Source organism: Sinocyclocheilus grahami, unplaced genomic scaffold, assembly GCF_001515645.1.
Source record: "Sinocyclocheilus grahami isolate Dianchi unplaced genomic scaffold, SAMN03320097.WGS_v1.1 scaffold1308.1, whole genome shotgun sequence".
Lineage (NCBI taxonomy): Eukaryota > Metazoa > Chordata > Actinopteri > Cypriniformes > Cyprinidae > Sinocyclocheilus > Sinocyclocheilus grahami.
The window spans coordinates 120,962-128,953 of NW_015506487.1; positions in this window are offsets into that span (position 1 = coordinate 120,962).

Genomic DNA, 7,992 nt, shown 5'->3' on the forward strand with positions numbered 1-7,992 from the left:
TGTAAAATTATGGTTTATTAACGTCTACACCTACCTAAACCCACCCTTGTAATGCAAATACAGTAATTATGTTACATTCCCGGTTGTGGCTGGAAGGGATACAGCTATAGGAAACCAACAATAAATATTTTTTTCTACATATAAAATTGTGTTTTATTAAAGAATCTTATCTACACCTACCCAAACCCTAAACATACCCTTACAGTAATGCAGATACATTAAATATAGTTGTTTAGCGTGAGAAAAAGGACACAATATTGATGTGCGCATGCGCAGTAAACCCTGGTAGGACAATCTGACAGGTAGGTTAAAATGGCAGGACACCTGTTTATAACAGCAAAAGAGGAAAAAGAACGGGTTGAATGTTAACCACTTTCGTTTTCATATAACTATAAACTATGATAAAAGTTCATCAGCATGCACTGACTAATCCCATGTTGTGTGTGTGTGTGGGGGGGGACGTGCTCAAAAGAGCGACCAGCGGGAATAATGAGTCTGGAGCCCTGAATTGCCCAGCTCCCCCTGTCAATGATCTAGCACCCCCTCAGCACCTGCGTTCAAAATTCTCTGGCACTGCCCCTGCCCAACCTGTATCCCGAAGCTCTCAACATCCCAGTCATCATCTTTCTACCGTACACAGGGCCGCAAAAAGTAACTGCTGATCGAACGACTGCATCCACACCATCTCTCCCTAGCCGCGCGTAATCAAAACAATTAATGTTCCTTGATGTGCAGAATTTAGACATGGAGGAAATACTGGAGCCTCTCCCTAGTCTATATTGCTGCTGTAGGACGTCTTGAACTTGTTTGCATGTGTATCCCAGCTCCTCTACTAACCTGCAGATTACACTTTCGTAATCATCAAACACACTCCACTCACACATCTTCCAGAAAATCTGTGGTTGTTAACGTGCAGCCACACAGTTAATGGAGGTCTGATGATAAATTATTGCATGGTCAGACGTGCCAATGCATAGGCATAGGGCCTATACATACAGCGCTCTGGGTAAATACATCCACATCCACATCCCCCCACTGGTACAGTCCAACCGGGAGCGCAAAACAGAGAAGTGGAAAATCAGAATAATTAAGTAATTTTTTATGTTATTCAAAAATCAGATTCGAGCGCAACAACCCAAACTCGTAAAATTGAAAATTTAAATGAGAGACAATTATCCGTTTGTAAATTGCTTCAAAGAAATTGAAAATTAAAGTTTGAAGCCAACTTTTCATTTGGTTAATTTTGATGGTGTGAATTGAACAAAGAACGTCTCAGGTTACTTATGTAACCATGGCTCCCTGAGTAGGGAATGAGACACTGCGTCCTCTAGGGATCGCTATGGGGAACGCCTCGTCATGACCCGTGTCTGAAGCATACATTGAAAAGACACCAACTCGTTGGCCGGCGATAGCCATGACGTCACTACCGGTGCGACTATAGTATAAATAAGTGCCGGGAGCACACATTATTCACTTCTTCGTCTGAAGCTTGCGTCCGCAGCATGGCAAGAAACCTAGAGGACGCAGTGTCTCGTTCCCTACTCAGGGAACCATGGTTACATAAGTAACCTGAGACGTTCCCTTTCATGGGAACTTCGAACTGCGTCCTCTAGGGGTCGCTATGAGGAATGGTATACCCGCGCCACCATGCTGAGGGGCGTGCATGCCAGAACCATGGCGAGCACTAAGTACCAACTCTACCATATTGCTATTCTAGGGGTTCTCGTGACACCCTGAAAGAGCAGCCCATAGATAGAAATAGCGTATCCCCAAACGCTATGTCTAAGACTATAATGCTGGAGTGACTAGCAGTAAATCTGTAGCTGAGGGAGCAAACATCCAGCTCTCAACGAGAGGGAGCTAAACCTACAGCATGTTCCAATGGTGGAATAGCTAGCAATTATTCAGCTGAGGGAGCAACAAACCTAGTTCTCAATCCGAGAAGGGGGCTCGACCTACAGCATGTTCCAATGCTGGAACGGCTAGCAGTAGTTTACCTAGGCTGAGGGAGCACAAACCCAGCTCTCCCGAGAGGGGGCTCGACCTGCAGCATGATTGTAAAATCAGAAGGGTAAGCATACTGCAAGCTAGCCAAACAAGTGAAATAAACACTGCAAGTCGAGCACCCGGTTTCTGAACAGGTCCCGGGAAACACTGCAAAGAAACTAGCAGAGGTTAACACACAACCACCAGTTTCATTAGATACACATATATATTCATATATACATATAATTTAGACATGGATTGTACTCACCCACCATGGTTCCCGCGTCTTAGCTCTGTCCGGAGAAGCCTCTAGACCGAACCATCAGTAAGGTGGTTACTATGATGCCATAGAACCAACCAAAAACATCATAGGTCCAGTAGGAGACTGTTATGCAGGAAGCTTCCACCTAACCTCAGTCAGGTGAAGAGATGGTGGTTACAGGGGAATTAGGAAGGGGAAGAAAAGGGTAGATGTTACACCCCCTGAGGGAAAGATGTTACACCCCCTGAGGGAAAGAGTGGATACCTAAGTATTACTCTGATCCGGATGAAAGCGCTGACGTCTTGTCTGGTTCACATCCCTCAGGTCTTGCCTACCTCCCTTTGACCCACGATACTTCCTACCCCTAACCGCAGGTGGAGGAGGAGCGCGAGTCGCGACACTAGCCTTCTGTGCTCGTCTCTGATCCTCAAACCGAGACGGGTCAGGACCCCTGGGTTGTTCGGGCTCAGACCTGGACCTTCGTGGAATGAAGGTTTTGAAGGCCGCTGAGTGCGCCTTCGCCTCCCTGAACTTTTTGACCACCGTCTCAACGGATGTACCAAAAAGTTCAGAGGGCGAAACCGGGGCATCGAGAAGAAAGCCCCTTTCTTTCCTCCTGATGTCTGCCAGGTTTACCCACAGATGCCTCTCCGTCACTACCATCGCCGCCATAGATCTGCCCATGGCAGAGGCAGCCTGCTTAGTAGCACGGAGGGCAAGATCCGTGGTGCGGCGCAACTCAGCCATCTCATCAGAAGAAAGGCCCTCGCCTTTATCCAGGTCTTTCAGCAGGTCAGCCTGGTATGCCTGGAGCACCGCCATAGTGTGCAACGAAGCAACAGCTTGACCTGCTGCTGCGTATGCCTTACCATTCAATTTAGATGTAGCCTGAAGGGGCACGGATGGCAAGGAGGGAGTTTTCAGAGACGATGTCTCACCCATAGAGAGATAGCTAGCTAGTGTCTCTTCTACAGGGGGCATTCTCTCATAGCCGTTTTCACGCATCGCCTCGATGTTCGCAATGGCCAGAAAGATAACGTTCCTCGAGACGACCTTGCAACGTCACTTCATTAGCCCACTTCCACGGCAAGTCAAGCCTCGCGGTGGCGCGATCCATAACCTCTAAGAGCTCATCATACGCAGGGCAGGAGGATTGAGAAGGCTCAGCCTCAGCTTCTTCACTCTCTTCATCCATTTCCTGCTCTTCCTGGGCTGAACCCAGCAGAGCACTGGCCCCTGGATCAGATGATGTTAAAGAGAGAACATCATCCTCCAGCGGCTGTCTCTCGCCCGCCGCTGATAAGCGCGCGAGGGAAAGCCCCTCTTTAAACTCATCGGCGAGGTTCACCTGAGATCCCCACGAGCTCATTCTCCTCCGTGCCTCAGCAGCGGCGGGTCCTGAACCGCGGGAAGCAGATGGCTGCCCCTCTTTACTCGAAAAGAGAGACAAACGAGAACGGAGCTTTTTCATTGGAAAACGCTCGCAATGCACGCAGATTGCCCCCTCGAGGACATCGCATGTGTGCTCTTCGCCCAAACAAGCAACACATAGATCGTGTGTATCATCTGGTGTCAAATAGCGATGACACGGAGGCACACACCTTCTAAATGCTCTACTAGTGCTTGCCATAATGAATAGAGATAGCTCTTACTTTTTCCTTAGAAATGCACGCTTCAAACAGAACAGTCAATGAAGACGAAGAAGAGAATGATGTGTGCTCCCGGCACTTATTTATACTATAGTCGCACCGGTAGTGACGTCATGGCTGTCGCCGGCCAACGAGTTGGTGTTTTTTCAATGTATGCTTCAGACACGGGTCACGACGAGGCGTTCCCCATAGCGACCCCTAGAGGACGCAGTTCGAAGTTCCCATGAAAGGGAACTGCAAAGGGTTACACGGACCATGTGTGCATCCAAGTCATCCACCAATGGAAAAAGAGGCGCGAACTTGCTTCTTGCGGCGCGGAGTGACGTAGCAGCAATGTGATTGGATGATAGTTAACACATATTGTGTTGGACACTGTGTTGTTTCTCTCTCTCTCTTTCTTTTTCTTTTTACACGTTTCTTTTTAAGCGTTCAGCTTGTCCGTTCAACTGTGCGTGTCCTGGGCTGGACGTCACATGTTCAAATTCCCATGCTTTCGCAAAGTTACTGAACTCTGTGCTGGCATATATGAACCATTGACTAAGACTACAGTATCTGGTATTCCATGCCTTGCGAACATGGACTTCATGGCCACAATTACACTCTGAGCAGTTGTGTCAGACAGTTTGCTGATTTCTGGGAATTTAGAGTAGTAATCAACAGACAGTAAGTAATCTGATCCATTGAAATGGAACAGATCTGTGCCAATTTTTGACCAAGGTCTTTCCTGGTATTAAATGCGATATCATTGGCTCTCTTGGATTGCTATTATTGCACAGAGGACATTGAGAAACAAACTCTTCAATTTGGGTTGACATGTTCAGCCAATACAGAACATCCGTGGCTCTTTCTTTACATTTCACAACTCCTAGATGCGATTCATGAATTATCATCAGCATTTCTTGTCTCAATTGGCTTGGAACAATGAGCTTTGCCGATTTGAAAAGAAGTCCTGATGTGAAGCTTATTTCTTCTTTGAATGTCCAGTACGTTTGAATCTGTTTTGGAACCTCACTTCTTTCTTTAGGCCATCCATCCATGGTCATTTTGCACAGTAGTTGCATTTCTTGATCAGTAACTGTTGCCTTGCGAAAAACACTCAGCTTTTCCACAGATACAGGTATATATCTCGTTATCCAGCACAGCTTAAGCTCTTGACCAAGCAAGTATTCTGTATGCTCATTCAGGTATGCACGATTTACCTGGCTTGTAAGTTACCTTTAGGCTCTATCTTTGAAGTCTGAGGAGCATGCACTGTAATCTAGGTGGAGCTTGGTGCAGTGATTTCTTGAAGATGCTTTCCAGTGGTTTATGGTCACTTTCAACTTCCACCTCCGGAAAATTTAATGAATACGTCTACGGCAAGTAGACGTATTCATTAAATTTTCCGCATCCATAGACTACACTCTAAAAAAATATGGTTCTTTAAAGGTTCTTTACATGCAGTAATGGTTTTATTTAGAACCATAGCATTCTGAAGAACCCTTTTATGCTGAAATGGTTCTTTGTGTTAGAGTTTAGGTTTCTTTGTTCCCGCCCTTTTGTTTTTGAAATCTGTAACTGTCAAGGCAACTCATTACTGATTTTCTGGAGTTCAGTGATCCAACTACACAGACTAACACACTCTCAACAGGTAAATGATTTCATTCTTAAATTTAAACACAAATTTAACTTTAAAAATGTAACTACTTCCAAACAAACATGATCTTATCCTTTTTTTTTGTTTTTTTTTGTTTTTGGTCACATATGTGTGCAGCTCTTCTAAGCTGTGGAAACTTCTCTCCTCCACAAAGTAAGTAAAAGAGACAATGAATTTATAATTCATATTGTTTGATTTTTTTAATTATTACTTGGGTTTGTATAAACATACCCAGTCACAAAAAATATTAAAACTATCCCATGACTTTATATCCCTATTTGCTTTTAAGATTGTGAAGGGCTCACATACTGTCCATTTTTGCTTTTGGCCTTCATAAACATAATTGTTTTTACATAAACACACTGTAACTCTAAACTTAATTGTGTATTTCAGATGCATCATCATCTGCAGAGCAAAATCGCCAATTAATCACACCAAAATGATGGACTTAAAGGCATCATATTGATTGGATTGTGATTGTTTCACAGAAACTTGGTTTTCATCGCATCTATTTTTTGTTTTTATTTTATGTTTTACTTTATGTATTTAGTCATGTTCAATGTCAATTGTCATTAATTAAGGTATTCAGGTAATGACTGTTGTTAAGAGCACTGACAATTTTGTATATCAATAAAAATGTACTTAATTCACACAACATGCTGCTGTTGTGGTTATTGTTGTTGTTGTTTTAATGTAAAACCCTAGCCGAGGCAACGCTCTAAGATGCCTCATTACTGATTTTCTGGAGCTCAGCCACCCAACTACACAGACTGTCAACACACTCTCAACAGGTAATTAAATGTCTATGAATTATAACTTTCAAATGCTAATTGGTTTCCTATGTCTTTTCTCTTTTTAGTTTAAGAGAACATGCAAGTGTGACCAGCTCTATTCAGGTAAGGATACTCTCCTCTTCTTCACTAAGTAACAAAGATATTGAATGTATGGTACAACATACCCAGCTATCCCATGACTTTATATTACTTTTTCCTTTTAACATTGTGAAGGGCTCACATACTACTTTTGCCCTTCATAAACAATTGTTTTCACATAAACAAATGAAAGGAGACAAACTGTATATCTAAACTCAATTGTGCATTTCAGATGCTGTCACATCCTACAACTTCGTCATCTGCAGAGAGAAACTGCCAATCAATCACACCAAAATACAGATAACGATTAACTTAGAGGTATCATAGAGGGATGTGAAGATATTTCACTGGAGCTTGCTCTTCATTTTACTATTTTTTGTTCTATTTTGTTTGACTTCTTTAAGCATTTATTTATGTTCAGTGTCCATTGTCATTCTATAATGTATTCTGCTAATAAATGTTGTTAGAACACTGTCATTTTTGCTACAATTTCACGTCATTAAAAAAATTAAAGTACCTAATTGACACATGGTTTTTGATAATGATGATGTTGTTGTTGTTGATTTTATGTAAAACCCTAATAGACACTTCAAGATATTATAAGACCAGACAGATAGAGGGGTAAAAAGCAATTAATAAATAATATATACAAATAATACTAATATTAAATTATATTAGCATGCTAATATTAATGAAAAACTATCATTAAAAAGGTTATTTATAACACAATTAAGGTCCTATATAGCGTTTTCAAAGCAGGTTCTATATGGAACCCTATATAAAAGGTTCTATTTAACACTAAAAAGGGTCCTGCTATTGTTACAAGCTGAATAACCCTTTTCTGGTACTGTTTAGAACATTTTCCTTAAGAGTGTATGGCAAGCAGCTCTTTTTCAATTAGCACATATTTCTTTTGAGTATCCATTAGCGCACATGATCCATAAGCCACTGGCTATTTATCTTGCAGCATGACAGCTCCAATCCCTTCTGACCTGTATCTGAGGAAAAACACTCAGAAGCGTGGATTCGAATCCCACTTCTGACACCATGTTATACCTTTATATGTTTTGTCGATGAATAATGAGACGACATGGACAACAGGGCTGTAACCAGGAGGTTCAGACTCTTTACTGAAATCCACAAAATACATGACATAGTCTAATGAGACACAGCCCTGGTGTGCAGTCTGATGTCTTTCATCACATTTTCTGTTCATTCAAATGAGGCAGGCCTACATCAAGAAAAACAACAGTACTTGAACTGACTATTAATTTTGCCCATATTCATTATCAAAATATTTATTGAGACCATTGCCATTCTTTTTTATTTTCCACTATCCCCTTCATTTTATTCCTATTATTTATTTTATTCCTCCATATTTATTCTCATTGTAATTAATTATAAACATCCAAGAAAATTATGATTGTATAGCATTGTAATCTCAGAGGCAAATGACGTACACACTGTAATTTATAAAGTTGTTTACTTTTTGCAGAAATAACCTAGCAAATAATCTGTATGTTTAAATTGAAATATTTTGGGCTGTTTATGAAATAAATAGCAGGCTATTCTACAAACAATAACTTA